General features: G+C 36.4%; 1 protein-coding gene and 1 long non-coding RNA gene across 3 annotated transcripts in view; one reads left to right on the top strand and one right to left on the bottom strand.

The window, feature by feature from the left end:
* The window catches only part of KLF12 (KLF transcription factor 12), a 621,954-nt gene that overhangs the window by 532,124 nt on the left and 67,487 nt on the right, over positions 1–22,343 (bottom strand). The gene's annotated exons all lie outside the window — the stretch shown is intronic.
* LOC126940820 (uncharacterized) overlaps positions 19,703–22,343 on the top strand; it is a 28,172-nt gene continuing 25,531 nt past the window's right edge. For both annotated transcript variants that reach the window (XR_007720927.1, XR_007720928.1), the window contains exon 1: positions 19,703–20,870. This is a non-coding gene — a long non-coding RNA (uncharacterized LOC126940820). The remainder of the gene's footprint in view (positions 20,871–22,343) is intronic.

Consider the following 22,343-nt stretch of genomic DNA (forward strand, 5'->3'; position numbering starts at 1 on the left):
TGTCTGAATCATTATTCAACTTAAAATCAAGCCCAGTGCTGTGTCTCAGCTGCTCAACGGCATCTCTGAACTTCTACATTTAGCTCTGAGTAAGACCAGTTCCCTTGGATCCTTGCTGGTTTGATATTTGGGTCTTCAGTCAGTCCCAGGATTTTCCAGAGTGAGCTGACTTATCATGACTTGTGCTTTGATACCAGAAAGGAAAATAGCCAACTATCAGGTCAGGGTAAGGAGTTAGGGAAAGCATTTAAGACCTCCCTGAATGGCTGTGTGAATTAGGATTATGGTAGGATAGGATACTGAAATTAGTGAGAGAGCATTCTAAGTGGACGAACCACATGAGGAAAGGCAGATAAATAGTTTTGATTTTTTTGTAAAGGAAATCAAGCAGAACAATTTGCCCAGGGGCTTCAATGTGGATTTATGAAGTTTAATAAAAATTCACAGGAAATTTTGAATGTGAAAATCAAGAATTTGACATTATGTTATTCTTCCATGAGGAGCCATTGAATGTTTTTAGGAGGCAAACATTTTTTTAAGGGTGTTTAATTGGTGCTAGAGAGCAAAGAGTAAGATCTGTATGTAGTGATTGTACTCCTTTTCCAGTAGGAGGCAGATATGTAAATGAATAATTTTAATGTTCAGTTGAAGTTTTTTTAACTAATGCAGTTTGGTCCGGAAGTTGATTTATTGACCTGATTATAAAATTTGGTTATAGGAGGGAATTTAAAAATACCTTTTAATACTTACATTTAAAACATAAAATTGTGCACTCATTCACTGATCTTTTGATATAAGTCAAGACCTTTTCTTTGGGTAAATATCTTCTGCTTATAATATGCATTGCTTTTTTTTTTACATATACCACATAATGCATGACATATGGTTTAATGTTTTTATTTTTCAAAGTAGAGTGAAAACCCAAAGAAACTTGCAAAGTAATGAGTGAAGACTGTACTGGGTTTGTATTAGTTTTATAAACTAGTGTTTTAGTTATCTTGCCAACATTTAATTTAACAGTGTTATTTTTAGCAACTCACCTTTATTCAATTTTTAAAAATAGTCACATGCATATTCATAGAAACAACCCTTGTCACACTTTTCAAAATCACATTTAGTATATAATTTAATTATATAATTAAAATAGTATGGACAACTGGTTTGGGAAGAAATGTTACCAACTTTTTGGCACACATACAAGTCAACTGGCAGAAACAGAAGCTCATGATTAGTTTGGACAGCTAAAAGGTGAGAGCGTCTAGCATGCTTTGGGTATCAGCCATTGCATTTTACAAAGGGAATGGATGATATAATGGTAGTTTAGGTACATTAATTGGAGTTTCATTAAGAAGAGCTCTATGTTACCAAAACTGCGGCATGCACAGATGTTATGGGAGAGAGTCTAACAGCAATTAAGTATTTATGAAATCAAGTAGGGCCCAGATCAGAACCTTGGGAAGCATCAACTTTGGGATGAAACACTTAAAATTTGACTATCTCGATGAGTGTAAACAACCACCAACTTACACTCAAAAATCAATTCATAATTGATTTCAGGAAAACTGAAATGGAAGTAGAAGAGATGAAAAACGGAGTCAGGAAGCTATTGAAGAAACATCTCTTCAATTTCACCATTTTACTCAGGATCAATTCTTCTCTGAAGCGCAGAACAATACGTGGAGGTAATTTAAACATAAATGTTATTAATTTAAACATAAATGTTTAAATTGTTTTTTCAGTTATATTTTCAAGTTTATTAACAAAGACAGAAGGAATGGAGAAGAAGATGGCTGATAAGGATATGTTTTTCAGAAACGTAAAAAAAAATAAGAAAGTTTCTTAGAATGAATGTGACTCTAATAAAAATATAATATATAATAAACATGTGTAGAACAATGTATAAAATTTCAAAAATTCTGCAGCTGTAGAAAACTGCACACATATATCAGCAAATAAAAGCTAAAAGTCATCCACAATTCTACCCAGAGATGACCTGTGTTAAATTTTATTTTATATTACTTTTTAGTAGTATGTATACATACACACAAATGGGAACATATTAAAACGTCTTTTTTTTTTTTTAATTAACAATATACTGTGGCCGTTGTTCATGACATTGACTTCTTTTATTTTTCTAGTCTGTGGTATTGGTTGTGATTGTAAGTAATTACTAAATTTTAGTGTTGAGAGTAACTATTCTTGTTCTCATCTCGTTTGTCATTTTAATAGCACAGTGGTTGCTGTAGATTTCAGGAAGCTCTTTGTTAACAGATAAAGAAAAACTCTCCTTTGTTTTTGCTTTGGGCTTTTTCCCCTTATTTCATTTATATCAGCTATAGGTATAGAATTGTATCAATTTTTTTTTTTGGCATCTATAGAATTGACCACACAGTTTATTTCCTTTAACTGGTAGTTGTAATGTAATACATGGATGAAAAGTTCCTTTCTCCCTCCTTTCCTCCCTCCCTCCCTCCCTTCCTTCCTCCCTCCCCCTCTTCCCTCCCTCCATTCATTCCTCCCTCCCTCCTCCTCCTCCTCCCTTCCCTCCTTCCTTCCTTCCTTCCTTCCTTCCTTCCTTCCTTCCTTCCTTCCTTCCTTCTTTCCTTCCAAGTTTAATTAATTTTTATTCTATTTGAAATATTATTTTTTATTTTCCCAAGTAATATATTAACATAGTTTGAACTCTAAAAAAAAATACCTTTACAAGGTTGATATTGAAAAATATCTCCTTGAAGCTCAAATATCCTAGTCCTGTGTTTCCGTTCACAAGCTCTCTTGGCTATTTCCTTGGGCATTTGTTTTCTTGTATTTTCTAATGCTGTTTTTTAACTTGTCAATTTTAATTGCTATGTATTTCTCTCTTATCAAACGAAGATTTAGCATTCTTATCTCATCTCGTGCTTCCTCTTTACCTATTGTTTTAATATAATGTTTTAAAATTAGTTTTGTTGAATTCATGATCATTATTTATGTTGCTACGACTACGTTAGTATTGTTCAGAGTTGAGTCAAGTAGCATAGCTAAATTTTCTGTTTTGTGCAATTTTTGTTTTTCCAAAAGTTAGTTATGATTTTTATTTTTTATTTGCCTAGGTTTACATATCACAAGTATTATATCAATCTTTCCAACTGATCAATAAGACACTTTTGAATCTTAGTTTCCCCATGATCAAATAAAACTGGTGTTTTATCAATTCTGCCCCTCCCCAGCCTACCCCTAGCCCTAGAAAACATTCATTCTGGAGACTTCCATCCTCCAGGCTCCAATGTGGACTAGTTTCACTCTAGAGCTGTTGTGCAGTGATCCTGAACTTATTTTGAAGATTCAGTGTCTTCCTCTATTTTAGTTAACATCCTCGTTGTCCAGTAACTTCTTGAGATGATGTTCATGGGAGATCATTTTTTTAGACCTTGTATATCTGAGAATGCTTTTAATACATTTCCATACTTGATTGATAGTTTGACATTGATTGATTGATCGTTTGGTTGGGAACAGAATTTTAGTGTAAATAAAAATGTCCTTCACAAATGTGAAAGCACTGCATTATCATCTTCTGTCTTCAAATGTGGTTATAGAGTGTCTGGTGATACTCTGATTTCAGATTTCTTTTTTTTCCAAAAATCTATTTCTCTCTGAAAGCATTTATAATATTCTGTTTATCCCTAGTGCTCTGAAATTTCAGAGATGAGATGTGCATTAAAATAGGCATTTTTTCTTTTTGCAAATTCATATTCTTCCATTTGGGGAAATTCCTTTAACTTTTTTTTTTTTTTTTTTTTTTTTTGGAGATGGAGTCTCACTCTGTCACCCAGGTTGGAGTGCAGTGGTGAGATCTCGGCTCACTGCAACCACCGCTCCCCAGGTTCAAGCGATTATCCTGCTTCAACCTCTTGAGTAGCTGGGATTACAGGCACACACTACCATGCCTGGCTAATTTTGTATTTTTAGTAGAGATGGGGTTTCACCATGTTGGGCGAGGCTGGTCTCTAACTCCTGACTTCAGGAGATCTGCCTGCCTCATCCTCCCAAAGTGCTGGGATTACAGGGTGAATCATTGCTCCTGGTGTTGCACTAATTTTTGAGAATGTCTTCCTATCTTTTTTCTCCACGGTATTCTCCTTGTACTTGGATTTGTTGCATATTTTATCATTCAAACTCATTTTTAAATTATTTTATTTTTATTTTTATGCTGCAAATTTTGTATGTTTTTACCTTTTTATTATGTTTTCTGATAGAATTTCTCTACTTTATCTTCCTACACTTCTATTAACTTTTTAATTTTAGCAATGTTATTTTTATTTCCTGTTAAAAGTTATTCTCTGATTATTCTTCTTCTGTATTCCATAGTTATTTCACGGATGCAACATTTTTCCTTAAACCACTGATGACAATAATTTTAGGATTTTTGTAAACTTTAAAACAACCCTATCATATTCTCGTTTCCTCCGGGTTTTTTTTTTTTTTTTTTTTTTTTTTTCGGGAACTGAAAGCTGAGCCAAGTAGTTTGTTTGCTTAGGTCTCTGCCTTTTATAAAATTGGATGCTTTCCTCAAATTTCTGATGATGTTTAAAACTGAGTGCTTAAGAGAAAGGTCCTGAACATCCTGATTGGAACCTTTGTGTGTGTGGTTAGAGTAGAGCTTGCCACTTGATGGCCTTTCTTTGGGATTCTGGTCATTTTGTTGCAGAACTCTCCCCCTCTTTATGTCAGTACCTATTTGTCATTTCTCTGCACCAGAGATTTTTCAGAAAACAAACAAAAGTATTCATCCTCTAGTCCTCCTCCCGGAAGGTTATATGCCTGGTGGCTAGTGTTCTTGGAATTGAGGAATGCAGAAATGTTGGGGGAAGGTGTCCCACTGTCCTGAATGTAGACTTTTAATTATCCCTCTATTTTCATTTCAGCATCTCATTTCTTCTTTCCACATTTCTGGTGTCCATGAATCTGCAGCATTTTCTGCTTCTGCTAAAACAGGCTAGGGAAGGCACCATGGTGTTTCAGAATGTAGAGAGAATGTGGAGTCCAACATACAAGCTTTCAGGAATCAACACAAGAGCCCCTTCCACTCTCCTTGTAGTAAGGGGCATGTCCAGGTAATGAGCCCATCTGGAATTGCCAGGCAGGCTCTCTGTTGGCACTTGGCATTCAACTTTCTCAACTCCACTAACTCTTTCAAATTCTTTGTATCTCTCCCATATTTGAAATCACTTTTCCACTCTTAAGTCCTTGCCACTCTCTTCTTGTTAAAAAGACTTTTAAAAAGTCTTTTTAAAGTATAAACACACACACACACAAACAAAAGAGAACCTAATTTCAGTGGGGTTAGGTTTTAAATTTTAACCTAATTTCAGTGGGATTAGGTTTAAATATTCAAGTGTTTCATTGGCTACAGAGTAATGTACAAAAAAATTGGCCACAGGTTAAAATACAACAGCATAAGTACAATAAAAGGAATGGAGAGCACTGCCCATACAGATTCTGATGGGGATGGCATCCCTGAAAATTGGGCTGCATCGTAGCCCTGAGTGAGCCTTAGCAGGTGCCCTGGGTGAGTGACCAGGGTAGATAAGGATAGTGCTTCTGCGTTCTTCAATTCTTCATTTATTCTCGATTTCTAAGAGAAGTGTACATCATGAGACATAATGAAGAGAAATATGTGAAAAGGAGTGACTGAACTATTAAAATTAAAAGTTTCAAACTGCTAAAAGTAAAAAGGAGTGCAATTAGTAGATGCACAGGGCCAAGAGACTTAAATCAACTAGGACTGTTTCAGAAACTGGAATCTATGTTTACCCTAATTAGCGTCCTCTGTAGCAACAAGTCTTAACCAACCTTGACAGGAAGGAGAGTTTCAAAAATAAAGGTGATTGATTGACAGTGAGTTTCTTTTCAGCACTTTTACCTCCGAAGTAGTTTTCTATGGAAATTTATAACTTTATATTAATTATCAAGTTAAGAGTTGGCCTATATATAAGAAAATCTTGAGAATTATTTTATTTAACATATATTTCTTCCATATCCCCCAGGAGAAAATATCTAGCAATTTCTTTTTTGTGTTTTTATTTTAAAAAATAAACTCCCTCTTATATACACACGTATCTAGGGATTTCTAAAAGAAAATCTCAACTCATAAATTTCTGGGACCTTATCTATTCTTTCCTTGGTTATCAGAATATTAAATGGTAGATGCTTTTTTTGTTTCAGACGGAGTCTCACTCTGTCGCCCAGGCTGGAGTGCAGTGGCACGATTTCGGCTCACTGCAAGCTCCACTTTCCGGGTTCACGCCACTCTCCTGTCTCAGCCTCCTGAGTAGCCGGGACTACAGGCGCCCGCCACCATGCCCGGCTGATTTTTTATTTTTAATTTTTTAAATTTTTAGTAGAGACGGGGTTTCACCGTGTTAGCCAGGACGGTCTCAATCTCCTGACCTCGTGATCCGCCCGCCTCAGCCTCCCAAAGTGCTGGGATTTCAGGCGTTAGCCACGGCGCCCGGCCGATATATATATATATTTTTTTAGGTAGAGAAAAGGGTGGACTTTAATGTTTATTTACAGGACACTGTGTGATATGAAATTCCACATAGAATTAAGAAACCCATTCAGAGGACAATTGAAGAGATTGTGTACTTCATTCATTGTGGCATAATAGATGACATTTTTAAATAAAGAAATACTTCTCTACAGACACTCCTGCTAGTACAACTATTTTAAAAATGTAAAATGTCCTCCACAAAATAAAGAGAACTGAAACATTATTAATTGCTAACACAAAGGCCCACCACAGGCTGGGCACAGTGGCTCATGCCTGTAATCCCAGCACTTTGGGAGGCAAAGATGTGTGGATCATGAGGTCAGAAGTTCAAGACCAGCCTGGCCAACATGGTGAAAACCCGTCTCTACTAAAAATACAAAAATTAGCTGGGCGTGGTGGTGTGCGCCTGTAATCCCAGCTACTTGGGAGGCTGAGGCAGGAGAATTGCTTGAACCTGGGAGTTGGAGGTTGCAGTGAGCCGAAATTGCACCACTGCCCTCCAGCCTGGGAGACAGAGTGAGACTCTGTCTCAGAAAAACAAAACAAGCAAACAAACAAAAGCAAAGCCCATGAACATGTTGCAAAAGAAACGTGGAGAATGCTACAAGATCTGTTTCTCCTTACAATGTATTCATATGCTAGATATTCTTTCAAGAATTGTGAGATGACTTGTTTAGAATTTTACATAGTACATCACTTACAATGATGTGCTGGAATGTATAACCCCAACTCTTCCATATATTCAGTATAAACAATCCAACAAGCTGCTCAAATTCCTTCCATGACTCTGCTTATAAATGGACAGTGACATATTCAGATTGGAATGAAGCTGTGGGCTTACATGGCAGGCTCTATATGAGACAAGCGTCCAGAAAATGTTACCAGGTTTTATTATACTTGCTGCAAAGTTGAAAAGCAAAACTGCAAGCCTGAAAAAAATTGTGAGATTCAAATCTCAAAATTGCTAATGCTCCTCACCAGAACTGAAAAAATTAGAATGCCTTCTTGAGGCAATAGGTAGTGGTTTGGTCAGTCCCCATTTCTTGAGGTTTTATTATTAGAATGAAAATGGGAAAAAGGGGGACATACTCTGAAACAGAGAAAGTGGGGAACAATAAGGCAAATGAAAAGGGAGTGCTGAGAAATGAGAGTTTCTTGATTAGTGCACTTTTGTTTTGATTTGACTAATGAAATCTGGGAAATGCGCTGGTCTGGGAAAAACAAAAGTAAATTTTTCAGGCAGAATAAGATGTTAGTCATTCTTTCCAGGTGAAAGACATACTAACTGCCCCCACTTGCCACCCCCCGGCACCTCACCCCCTGGCACCTCCCAGGTTCACATGGTTCAAGTTGATTTTTCCATTTTCTATGCTGTGCAACATCCACGCAATGTCTCCTGCCATTGAACTCAGGTAAACTTGAAAGCCTGGCTCCTTGGGGGAACAGATAATGCACAAACGAGTCATTTTGTTCTCTGTGCAGAGCTAATTGACCTACACAGGAAACAAAACTTCAGGGTAGGCTTCATTAACACCATGGCCTGACCAACTGAGATAACGAGTCTAACATAAGTTAGCTGGATAAATATAATCTTACAGTAAAGTCTCAATAAATATGAGATTTTTCTGAAAAGCTTTTGTTTTTCCAACAAAAATTATGACAGTAAAAAATACATATAAAACAGAGAGTATGAAAATATCCCCTTATACAACGCCCCGGGAATCATGACTACATGCATACACTTCTTGACTTTTCTGGATGTAAACTTACAACAAATAAGTGTTTTTCTTTTCTTTCCTTTTCCTTCCTTCCTTCCTTCCTTCCTTCCTTCCTTCCTTCCTTCCTTCCTTCCTTCCTTCCTTCTCTTCTCTCTCTCTCTCTCTCTCTCTTTCTTTCTTTTTTTTTTTTTTTTTTGAGATGGAGTCTCACTTTGTCACTCAGGCTGGAGGGCAGGGGGGTGATCTCAGCTCACTGCAATCTCCGTGTCTGGGTTCAGGTGAGTCTCCTGCCTCAGCCTCCCAAGTAGCTGGGACTACAGGTGCGCACCACCATGCCTGGCTAATTTTTGTATTTTTTTAGAGACAGAGACAGGGTTTCACCACATTGGCCAGACTGGTCCTGAACTCCTGATCTCAAGTGATCCGCCTGCCTCGACCTCCCAAAGTGCTGGGATTACAGGGATCTCACCATGCCTGGCTGAGATGGGATCTCACCATGCCTGGCTGAGATTTATAACTTTTAACCCATACTGGATCGTATGAAACATACTGACCCATAAGATGGTTTTTACTTTTTCTTTTTTCTACTCATTGTAATTCTGAGACTATATTTCCATGTGCGTATAAAAGACCTGTATAATCTTCTTAATACAAATTATGAATGCGTCATATTTCATTTCAATAATCTCCTATTGATGTACATTTTGCTTGCTTTCAAATTTTTGAAAAAATAAGCAATTCCTATATACCTTGTATGTACATCTTTTTATGCTTGTCCTATTTGAGATAAATTCCTAGGATTGGAGTTACAGGAACTGTGGGTGAGTATATTCCATTTAAAAAATTAAAAAATTTTTTTAGAAAAAAGATTTTTTTAGAAAAAAATTTAAAAAATTGTTTAAGAAATAATTTCTTTAATGTAGGTCTTATTACTTTCTGAAAATATCTTTAGCTCAATCTTATTCTTGTATGGTATTTCTGACGTGCATAGAATTCACATTAGCCCATTGAAGGAAACATTCCATAGTCTTCTAAGATTGCTGGTGTTGAGGAGTCAGTTCTCAGTGTAATTGTTGTTGTTTGAAGGCAATCTATTCTTCTTGGCTGCTTTGAAAATTTCTTTGTCTTTGGTTTTCTGCAGTTGCACTCAAATGTATCCAAGTGTAAGTTTCTTTTCTTTTAAAACTTTATCCTTGAGTCTAATATGTTTAATCAGTTTTGGAAATGTCTTAGTCATTTTCTCTTAAAATATTGCATCTGCTTCAACTTTTTCCTCTTCTGGAAACTTCTTGCTTAACTTCCATGTTTTTTTCTTCTGCATTTTTCTGTTTTTTGCCTTTTTGTGCATTGTTCTGATAATTTCTTTTAGTGAAACTTAAATGCTAGCAATGGTTTCTTTAATTATGTCCCAGTTGCTGTTAAATTCATGTTTTAAGTTATTAATTTTGATTATAGTATAGAATAATGGCTTTAAGTGCTTTCCTTACTTCATCGGATTTTCACATTGTAGATTTTTGTCTTGAAAATAAGGCATTATCCTATTATCTTCCCAAAGCTGTTAAGAAGAAGCTTTAAAATTTTTGAGTCTTTGTCTTAATTAATTTTTAAAGTAGTGGTTTTATTTATTGTTTTAATTGACAAGTAAAAATTGTGTATATTTATGTACATGATGTTTTGATACATGTATACATTGTGGAATGGTGAAATCAAGTTACTTGACATAGGCATTAGCTCACATACCTATCATTTTTTGTGGCAAACATTTGAAATCTACTCTTTTTAGCTATTTTCAAATGTACAGTATAATGTTGTAAACCATCGTCAGCATGATGTACAACAGATCTCTTGAACTCGTTCCTCCTAAATGAAATTTTGTGTCCTTCGATCAACATCTCCCTGGTCTACCCAACTCTAGCCCTTGGCAACCACCATTCTCCTCTCTGCTTCTATGAAATCGACTTTCTGCACTCCACAAATAAGTCATGAGGTATCTGTGTTTCTGTGCCTGGCTTATTTCACTTAACAGAATGTCCTCCAGATTTATTCACATTGACATAAATGACAGGATTTTCTTCTTTTTAAATGCTGAATAGCATTCCATTGTGTATATATAATGTTGTCTTCATCAGATTATTTAAAACATTTCATCTGAATTTTTCAGTTGTTCTCATTTGTCTAACCTGCCATTTATGAAAACTTATATATATATCACTTAGTCTTTTCTCTTTTTTTTTTTTGAGACGGAGTCTTGCTCTGTCGCCCAGGCTGGAGTGCAGTGGTGCGATCTCAGCTCACTACAAGCTCCACCTCCCGGGTTCACGCCATTCTCCTGCCTCAGCCTCCCAAGTAGCTGGGACTACAGGCGCCCACCACCTCGCCCGGCTGATTTGTTGTATTTTTAGTAGAGATGGGGTTTCACCGTGTTAGCCAGGACGGTCTTGATCTCCTGACCTCGTGATCTGCCCGTCTCGGCCTCCCAAAGTGCTGGGATTACAGGCATAAGCCACCGTCCCCGGCCATCACTTAGTCTTTTTTTTTTTTTTTTTTTTTTTTTTGAGACGGGGTCTCGCTCTATCGCCCAGGCTGGAGTGCAGTGGCCGGATCTCAGCTCACTGCAAGCTCCGCCTCCCGGGTTTACACCATTCTCCTGCCTCAGCCTCCCGAGTAGCTGGGACTACAGACGCCCGCCACCTCACCCGGCTACTTTTTGTATGTTTTTGGTAGAGACGGGGTTTCACTGTGTTAGCCAGGATGGTCTCGATCTCCTGACCTCGTGATCTGCCCGTCTCGGCCTCCCAAAGTGCTGGGATTACAGGTTTGAGCCACCGCGCCCGGCCCATCACTTAGTCTTTTTTAAAAATAAGATTATACTTTATGTTTTTAATGCTTCCTATGTTTTCTATTTTTGGTTATCTGGTCTATGTATTTTTTTTTTCTTCGGAGTCCCTTTCTCACCTCCTTTTGGGTCACTTGGAATTTCTGTGGCCCATATTCTTTCCTTTAGCTTTACTTCTTTGACACCAAATAATTAATGTAGATTTAATTTCCTTGATATTAGCTTTAGAGGGCATCATTAATTCTCTAACATAAAAATGAAGAAATTAGCACAATCATGCCTCCTTACACATTTCTATTACTCTATTTTTTCTTTGTTATTTTTACATTCTCTCGTTCTGTAACACTGGCATGCTATTTTATAATTGGCTATTAGACCCAATTTTATGATCTCCTTTTATATTTAAGTGGAGTTAATATGCAATTTGAAGAAAGGCAGTTTTATCTGCTACCATCACCTGAGGGGTGCACGATCTTGGGAAACTGAAGCTTTAGTTTGGGTTTGTTGTTTCAAGACAATTTCCTACCAAAGTCTACTCTGTGTGAGGACCTTAGATTTAGAAGCTCACATTTTGGGATGGGCAGATCACACAGGCAAGAAGACAGCACAGTTCATGGGGCAGCCCTCTAGTTCACAGGTCATTTATGTGGCAATTTATCTCTGCTCAATGAACTCTGCTGGCTGATTTCCTTCCCTTTGTGCTAGCACACCTGAAAGCCATTTCTCCAGTATTGAATAGTTGAATGAAAGGAGCTAGATGGTAAAGATGAATGTCTACGTAGGTATTTCAGTTACCCTCCCACCACTTGTCAGTGCAGAATTTGACCCTCACATTCTCCCTTCCACAGCCATGATCCCAATTCTTGTAGTTTGAGTAAATAAAACAGAAATGTGGTTAGCCTCTTGGGGCACTCTAATTTTCTTTCAGAGGAATCTATACTTCAACCAAGATCTGGATGGCAGTGAATTAACATTTGGCATTCTCCTTGGGGGTGAGAGCAAATGTCTGTATTTTCAATTTAAAAAATAGTTTATGGTTTTGATTTTCAGATGTTTTGGTAAGTTTCATGGGAAGGAGCACAGTAAACATGTGAATTCCACAGTCTTTTACAAAAAGCACATGAGTCTGTTTCTGGGATGTTTATTTCTATTTATTAATCTAGTCATCAGGGCCTATATCACTACTATACTCCTTTAATTACCAAAAGTTTGTGTTGTCTTTTGTTATCCACAGACCAACTTTATTCCCCTGATTTTACCTTTTTAAAATAGCTTACTTAGGTGCCAGCTCTTATTCTTCCAAAAAAGCTTTAGAATCAGTGGACAATGCTGAAACAGTCATAATAGAATTATAATTATAAGTGCATTACATTTTCAGATAACCTGGGAGATATTTGGTGTTCACTCAAATAGTTAATTTAATAGCCTAAATAAAATAATAAATTTTGCACTTTTTCCAAAGTGGTCAAGTTTATTTATAACTAACTAAAAGGGAACAATAATGTTATTTCATGAGAACAGTGATCATGTTGGTATTGTTCCTTAAAATAGTTTCAGAACCTAGTACAGTGCCTGGCACCAAATACAAACTCAAACAATAGTAGAATGAATCAACAACTGAATTTAATAAAACCAAATCAATGTTTTAGAAATAACATTCTTAGTAAGACTTGAAAAATAATTGCTAACCCTAGTTGATTTAACAAAGTACTTTGAATCAAGTGAGCCAAAAAAAGAAAATAAGCACATAGTACCCCCACCCTTTTCCCTTCTGTAAACATCTGGATCCTTTTTGTGGTGCTTTCAAATTTTAAAATGGCTTAATTTAGTTGGCTAGGATGTTCTGGAAGGAAAACAGGGAGGAAGGGTAACTTATTTTATTAGTAAACAATAGTATTGTAAATAGCTCAATTTTCTTCCGTTGTGGTTTTAACAATACACAATTGGGCTCTTCCATTGTAGAGCATGACTTTGTATGAAGATGGTGAAACCATACATGCTGCAAATAATATCTGGGAGTTTATGAGTAGAACTTTTGTGAAAATCTACTGAGAACCCCCGTCTATTGTTTTTAGATTTCTAGTACAGTTTATGTGTCCCAGCATAGTTCAAATGCATTTGTCTTCATTTACTCTGGATTTCCCAGATCTTCTCCATTACCACAAGACAGCTCCCAGATGTGCCATTGAACTGTCTCTGGGACCCAGGAGAGTCTTCCCAGGGATATGACCTGAATGGAATAGAGATGGAAAGTGGACTTCCCTGTGGTCCAAAAAGCTCAGGGCAGTCAGTTCCCACCACTTATGTGTTGGGAAATCAAGGCTGAGCTGCATCAATGTTAACGTATTTCTATTGAATCAATATCAGTAATTTTCCCCCTTTTCTTTCAACTTTGGAGTTTTGCCTTTATGCTGCTGGCTCTGCTGTAATGGTCCTAGTTGCGTGTGACTGTCTGGGTGGCTTCCATAGCCACATGGGTTTGACCATCAGTCATCATGTCTGTATTATTCACAACCACATATTTCACTTGTTTTAACTTTCCTATATTTTGCCATCTGTGAAGTGGAGAAAGTCAGTATCTCGTTTCTTGGGCCAATTCATTCATTTGCTAGAAGGGGGAACTTATGTAATGGAGAACTGAAACATTAGCTGGCTCTCCTATCTGCTTCTCCTATTGTGTATTTTCCCTAAAAAACAAAATCTTCCCTAGTGACTTTGCCCTTTTGTTCAAGTTAGAGAATCCTTCAAAAGGATGATATCATATTTCCACAGATGCTCTCATTCTACCTCATGTGATTTCCAATATATGCGCTAATGTGTTGATGGCTCAATGGGATCAACATTTCTATTGATCATCTGCAGAAACATAAAGGGTTTGACCATTTATTCATTATTTTATTTGTTCAAAAAGGAAATGACTGCAGGCCCTGGGCTACCTTCTGGGATTAATGCAAATATGTTTCCTACACCCTTAGATTCTTGATTCTAGGATTTATTTCACCTATTAAGGCCTATTATCTCACAATTAAGGCTAGTGAGATCTGTGACATCCAGGATCTTCTAACTTTCTATATGGAAAAAGTTTAACCATTAAGCCAACCGATCAAAGCATAACCATTAAGCCAACCAATCAACCAACCAACCCACCAACCAATCTATTATACTCTACAATGTGATTAATTGATGCTAAATAATGGAGATTTTATAAAAAGAGGAAATGTTCTTTCTTCCATTTCCCTAGCATTTGAGTGAGCTCTTCCTCAGTTATATTACATACATTCTAGCATATAATTGCTTGGAATGGAGTGTTTTAAATCTCCATTAGGTAATTGGGAACATAACGTGTGAAAAGGCTCTCTAACAGTGGAAATGGTTTGTTGTTTTGCATTTCCAACATTTTTTCCTCTCAAACTGTCTTATAACCAGTTGTTAATAAGTAGTATAATGAATAAATATTGTAAAGAATATGTTGAATATAAGATGAATATTGTTGTGATTTTACCAAGTATGCCAAAATGTCAATTTAACTTCATCAGGAAAACCATTGCAAGAATTGGCAGGTAATTGAAATCTGCATTATTACTTGCTCAAGTGAAAGGGAAAAGAAGAGAAGTGCAGAAAACAGAAAAGGTAGTGCATTTTGATGTTGCCTTCAAATTTGCCCTTTATTTGAACAGGATGCCCAGAAAAATTGGAAGTTTTAATCAGCTGAAAGCATTCTTACTACTAAATGGCTTTCTCCTTGATTGCATACAAATTAGAGAATATCAATGACATAACATAACAGAATTAAGTAAAAGCTAAAACATAACACTACCCATACTCAGACACAGCAATGTTTTAACTGTAGCATCTTCAGGAAGAATTTGAGAGTCACATGGATCATATATGTAGCCTTCTCTCCCTACACCTGATCCCTTGATATCCTCATCCTATTCCAAAGCTTCACTTACCACCTCTATGAAGAAAATACTTGACTAGAATGCCAATTTCCCTAATTTCTCTTTTACAAGCAGAGTTTTGATTTCACACTACCTTAAGGATGTTAGTTGATTGTTTGCTATCAAAGCTGTGCTGTTAATGAGGACAGAGTTACGTTTTCTTTCAAAATATTCCTTGCAGATAGATCTCTAAATCTCCGTGAGATTTATTTCCTACCTCTTCTCCAGGAAGTATTCTGTGTAGTCTTGGCCTACATTGCGATTATTCCTAAAGGGTAATTACTTATTTGTATAGTATCCAATAGTGATAATCAGTCATTCATTTATTGAACACATGCCATTTACCAGGCTAATTAGAGACATGGGAGATAAAAAGGTCAATGAGATCCAGCCTTTACCCTTGGTAATTTTGTTGCCAATTGAAAGAGTTCTGACATATAAACAGATAAAGTTACAATAAAATGGGAGTAAATGCAAAAATAAAGGTAGAAACAATGTGCTCTGTGGATACAGGGAGAAAGTAATTTTGTCAGGTTCAGTTAGGGAAAGAAAAAGTGATTTTTCATATGTGTCTTGAAGAATGAAAAGATGTTCAGTCTTAGAAGAGGAAAGAGGACATTTGAGGCAGAGCAAATAGCATATGCAATGGTCAGGGAAGGATACTTTTCTACAGTGGCAAACCATAGTAGTGATAAAGTCAATGCGACTGAAGATGGGGAAATGTGTAATTGCTGCTGGAAAGGTGTATTATGGGCACATTTAAAATGCCCTTTCATGCTCTATCCAGGAGTTTGAGTTTTGTTTTCCAGGTAAGATGTAGATATCTAAAATTTTAAGCAGATAAATGATGGAAATAGATTTTTTTTTTAAAAGGAAGTTAATTTGGGAGCTGTGTAGAGGAGGGCCTTGAGTAGACAAATACAACAAGATTAGATAGAAAAAAAAAATGTAATAATCCAGATGAGAGTTGATGGAAATCTGAAATAAGAAAAGGCAGTGACTTGGGAAGGAGAGGAGGGGACAATTCCAAAAGAAGTTTCTGAGCAAGAATGGCAGGACTTGCTAATGGTTTGACTAGACAGTTCCAGGATGGAAAAAGAAATAGAAGGTGTCTTTGGAATTTTTCGCTTGGGAGACTGAATGAATCTTGAAAGACAGTAGGAGAATAGGTTAGCAGAGAGGGGAAGATGTGCTTGATCTTGGATGTGTTCATTTAACAAGTTTGTGGCACATCCATGTCGGCATGTCCATTAGGCAGTGCAAAATGTGAATCTCTGTGGGCAGAAAGACAAGGGATGGAGTTTTGGTAATAATTAACAAGTAGATCATCATAAAAGCTATGGGTTTCAGTTAAAAAAATCAACTCAACCCATATCCTAGTTTATCTTCTATCTGTCTTCAATATGCTTTAAAGAAAATTGTGAATTTTTTTCTCATACATTCTTTCCAAATATCAATAATCTGGACTCCTGCAGAGTGTTGTACCTCTGTCATAGGATTAAACCACATTTTGCCTTCAATGAGTGTGTTTGTGGTTAATATCACATAAACTCTTGGAGAAAAGGGCTGTCTTGTTCATTTTTGTGTCGCCCCAAATTGAATCATGCAGCCTCTTACGGAGTGGTTGTGCAATAATAGTAGATAAATTTTCTACATCTCTTCATATTTTTTGCCTGTTTAACATTGTAAAGTCACATATAATAACTCATTTTCAGTGGTGTATTCATTTTGATTCCTTGGTCAAAGTTTTTTTTTTTTTTTTCTATTTTTAGTAAAAATGGCTGCTTGCTTAAAGGTTTAACTCTCTTACCTCCATCCATAGGCTTAGCAAACAATAGATAAGAATCCCTGTGTTTATAGAATCAGCTCCCCACAACCCTAGCCTTCTCATTCTAGAGTGGAAAATATTAGGAGACAGTGGGCAACTCATGGAAACGTAGAGTTTATTGTGATAACAAACACCTAGTTTTATATTTAAGAAAATAATTCCTTTAGAAATTCCCAATTTATCTGGCAAAAAGAATAAATAAAAACATAGTCCAACCAAATGAGGTTTTGGGTTGATATATCAGGATAACAGATAATATAATTTTTTTAAAAATGTGTTCAATTTTCTAGTTTTTCTCTTTGGTAGAAGAATGTTTAGTCAACTTTCATGGACCTTAGACGAGCCAAAGATCAGTATGTTTAAGCTAATCAGTAACTTGAAATGCCTTTTTCTTGTGTTTGGGAGAAAGAAAAGGAGGCAGATTGCTGTGAAAGTATAAGATGTTATTTCTGCAAAAATACTTGTGTCTTTACCAATTTTAAATGTCAGTTTTCTTCTCCCAAGGTTTATTTTACCTGTCTACTTGGATGAGCTTCAGAACTATCTATGTCTGAGGAATATTATCTTTCTCTTCTACATTTTGCTGTAGAGCAAACTTTCTTTCACCGTATGTTAAAAAATCTGAAACCATATTATATAGTAGAAACAATTCAAGACTTAACTTGGAAAAAAGTCATGAATTAAACTGGAATGAAAATAATATATTTTGAAAAAGCAAACCAGTGAGAGTTGGACATGTTATGTTCTAAAATAATAGGTTATACATCTTTAATCATAGAAATAATATTTATACACTATTTTCCTATAAAATATTACATATTCATAAGATTTTAGAATAGAATGGAATTTTGAGGTCACCTAGACCAGTTGTATCACTTTGTGAGCAAGGAAATATTAAGCTTAGAAATGTTAAGTCCCCTTTTCAAGGTCACACAGAAATCAGTAGCAGAGCTTAAACGAGAATTTTTTAACTTGTCTGATTCCAAATCAGTGGCACTTTTAACCCATACTCTGATATCTATATTATCTGAATTTGGAACTAGGATGTATATTATGACAATCTGATGTGAAAAAATGGAAACAATGGGAGAGAATATTTGAAATTGAAACTGTACGCCCAAGTCAGGTCACTTGATAAAAATAAGTTTATTTGTGTCATAGTTTATTTATGTCCCCCTAATGTGTTTTTCTTTAAAAAAAAAATGTAAAGACTAAATTCTAGTGTTTTATCAATTTTCATGGTCTTCATTAAATTGAAAAAAAAAAAACCACCAGAAAAATGAAGGAAATCAAACACTGCTGCTCCAAGCTTAGGGAATAATTTCAGTACCATTCAAATCTACATCATCAAATATTAATAACCCTCAGTACATGAAGCCAAAGTTAAATACGGTGGATCTTTATGTTCTAGTAATTTATATGCTGAAACTTGTAATAGTGCTGACTACCTTCAACAGTAAAACAAACAAGGAAGCATGCCCTCTTAGAGCTGTGAGTTGGGATAGTACTGGATATTGAGCAAATATAATTATGTTGCCATTTCTCTGGCTTTTTGATTCTTGGAGCATATCATCAAAGTTATATATATGTCACCTTTGTGTGAAATTATAACAGGGATAGTCATTAGGAATGAAAGCTTTGAACCAAGATAAAAATATATAATAAGCAACGTGTCCCTAAATATTTTGAAGAATATATTCCTAAAGAGTTAAATCCTGGCCAAAAAGAAGTCCTCTGACTCTTGTATTTATTATTCATGGTTTTGAGCATGCCAAGTTCACAAGTTCTACCTGCACTTGGCAACAATTCTGTACTTTCCTCAGCCCCATGGTGTGCTCAGCTGCTGGTAAAAAGTAAGGAAGCTCTGGTGATGGTGATGCATGGTATCAACAGTTTTTATTCTTGTCAGACTTGAAAGGGTGAGAATTTGGAAAGGTAACAGTTTATCAGATAGTCTGAATTAAAGAAAACTATTCACTTATACCAACACTTGGAAAGTTATCTAAAATAATAACTACTTCTTTTAGATTGGAAAAATTAGAAAGTAACTGTTCCTTTCCATTTTTTCATAGGCGCCATGGGGCAGCCCAGGAGCCACCAACAACCAAGGCCTGCACCTGAATAAGCTACAAGGACAGGTTTGGAAGGCCAAAAACCTCAACTGACCCTATTTCAGTTCTGTTTCTTATACAGACTATTTCAGTCCCTTCTCTCCAGTGTTACCAATGTGTTTCCAACTAATCCCAACTCCTTGTCTTCTGAAATGTGATTTGTTTCCTTGGCTCTTTAAAGCGTAATATGGAAAGAGGGAGAGATTCAAATCCTAATGCTGTCCCTTAACTGTGCGAAGATGGGTAGATGAGGTACATTACTTAATTTTTCTGAGCTGTTCTTTTCTCATTTTTAGAATGAGATGATAACATATGATATGATTTGGTTGTGTCTCCACCCAAATCTCATCTTAAATCGTAGTTCCCATAATCCCCATGTGTGTTGGAAGGGACCTGGTCAGAGATAATTGAATCATGGGGTCAGTTTCCCCCATGCTATTCTTGTGATAGTAAGTTCTCATGAGATCATATGCTTTTACAAGGAGCTTCCCCCTTCACTTGACTTGCATTCTTCTCCTTCCTGCTGCCATGTGAAGAAGGACATGTTTGCTTCTTCCCCTTCTGCCATGATTGTAAGTTTCCTGAGGCCTCCCCAGCTCTGCAGAACTGTGAGTCAGTTAAACCTCTTTCCTTTATAAACTACCCAACCTTGGGCAGTCCTTTATAGCAGCATGAGAATAGTCCATTCTAATGTGTATTAGTCAATACACATATCTTTAAATTTTCTGTGGTGAAGATTAAGTATGGCAGACACAGAGTATGTACCCAATAAATAATAGGTATAATTGTGCTCATCCCCACTCTCATCAATTACTTGGCAAAAATTCTATTCAAGGGCTAGGACTCTGCTACTCTACTCCAATCCTCTTCAGTTCCACTATGTTTATTTCAGTTCCCTAACCAAATGGGTAACAGCTGGTTTTGCATGAAAGTGAGCAACCATGGAGGCAGAAGATTGTCTCCTCACATACTTGGGATGAATTCTACCCTGAGGCACCACACCCTTGTTGGGCCAACCACACAGAATTCTGTGCATGCATGACTGTCAAGTGTTTATCTATTGCCCCAGAAGCAAACTTCTCTATACCTGGTGCATGTTTCTCTCCTATTCTTCCATCTCCTGTTGACCTGCCTTCCAATTCTTTCCAATATGCCTCATGGAATTTTCATTCTCTTATGAGTAACCCTCTGTTGATCTCCTAGCTTTCATTAAACTTTGTCTGTGCTGCAAGCACATCGAATATCTTTTTGCTATGTTAAATCCAAAACCTAGTTATCAGTCCTCATCTTAGTTGAATTATCAGTACTTCCACTACTACTACCCGTATACAAGCCACTATCATTTTTTTTTTTGCCTGAAATGATACAGTAGTGTATAAACCAAGTATCTCTGCTTGCATCTTCATCTGCCTGTCATGTATGCTCAACATAGTAACCACAGTGATCCTTATAAAACCAAAGTCAGATAATGTCACTTCTTGACTACTTCAGGTCAGGGACCATGTCATTTTATTCCCCCTCTGTATCTCCAGGGCTTATCACTGAAACTTAGCAGGCACTCACTAAATATTTTGCTGAGCAGTTAAAACCAAGAGAAGAAAGAGGAGGGAGGTATATGGCAATCATTTACCACATCCTCTTTTAACCTCTTGAATATCTTACCTATGTCTTCTTTTGTCCTTACCTTCACATCATTTTATTTGACAAACAAAACTGTTTTCGAGAGAGGTAAGGCAGACGTGTGAACTGGACCCATAGAAGTTAAGTGATGACCCTGTTTGCAATGTCAAAGAGATTGAGGGCTTGGACTTGAACTCAACCTTCTCCCTCCAAATAGCCTGCTCTTTCTGTTATGTCATGTTTCATATACAAGTTTGGGAGCCTCCAGCCCTGACTATCCCAAGGTATGGTTTTAATGTATATGTTGTCTTTGGAAATGTCTTCTGTGAAGGCCAAACATTTAATATTACAGGAAACTTTGAAGTGGATATGGAAGCTTGGCGCCAGCTTGGATCTTCCGAAGAGCCTCTTTCCTTCATACTGTCTTCAGAGTACATATCATTCAACAGAGACTCTCTTGCACAGGAATTATTATTATATGCTTGCAAATAGTTTCAACCAAAATCTTTAACTTGGAAATGAAGATGGGCTACTGTCTAGGAAGCCTCTGATTTTGTTATTGGTTTTCATTATCACATTAGGTTTGCATTACAGAGAAAAATTGGCAGAAAGCATCTAACCTATTAAAATTAGATATTCAAAGAAATTTAATTTTGGGGGGTCTGAATTGATAATATAACAAATGGAAGTTAAAATTCTAGAAGCTATGTTTATTATATGAATTCATGGTGTAACAAGATCTGGGAGTAACATAAACTAATTTACCTTCCCTTGTAAACAATCATCTTCCTTCTGAGTCTTGCTGGAGGAGGAAGAGGTTATGGGACAGTGTGGGAAGAAGGAGGGAGTCAGAGTTAATTTCATTATGGGCTTCCTAGAGAATGGGTTATTCAACAAAAACACTAGTTACAACAGCAACAATGAAACTCCACCTCTCCAAAGTGTATGGAAGATTAATATGATGTATAAGTACATTTTAAATAGATTTTCTGTTTCCAAATTGATAACTATGATCATGTAGACTTTTGTGATCCTTTGTGGCTGACTCTCTTATATATTCATTTGGCAGTCTCAGTTTCTGCTACATTAAATTGACCTTGATAATTTATTCGTTCATATATGTTTGTACTATTTCTTGAATTAGATTATTATAAGAAAGTGTCTTGTTCATGTCATATCTTTATTCACGCTCTCACACTTCTAAATAATTACCTAAATCTAAAAGAGGATAAGTACTTTTTAGAAATTTACTTTGCATTCAAAGTAGAGTGTCTTGTCTAGGTTTGACAGTTTTTACACTGAGAAATGAACCTCTATCAACAAAAGTAATTTTACACACTGTCCCAAGCTTTTAAAAAAGTGATAAATATACACTGTATGTGATATTGAAGTACATTTTGGATAGCTTTTCTATTTCCATGTTGATAATTGTGTGGTCCCATGTACGTCAACAACAACAAAAAAGTGTTGGGCCATCCCATGTAGGTCGACAACAAAAAAGTGATAGTTATACAGTGATCTTCGTACCTGTCATATTTTGTTGATCTTATTTATTTATTATTATTATTTTTTGAGATGGAGTCTCGCTCTGTTGCCCAGACTGGAGTGAAGTGGCATGATCTCAGCTCACTGCAACTTCTGCCTCCCGGGTTCAAGTGATTCTCCTGCCTCAGCCTCCCAAGTAGCTGGGACTACAGGCATGGCCACCATGCCTGGCTAATTTTTTGTATTTTTAATAGAGACAGGATTTCACCATG

The sequence above is a fragment of the Macaca thibetana genome, chromosome 17 (genome assembly GCF_024542745.1).
Source record: "Macaca thibetana thibetana isolate TM-01 chromosome 17, ASM2454274v1, whole genome shotgun sequence".
In the NCBI taxonomy this organism is placed as follows: domain Eukaryota; kingdom Metazoa; phylum Chordata; class Mammalia; order Primates; family Cercopithecidae; genus Macaca; species Macaca thibetana.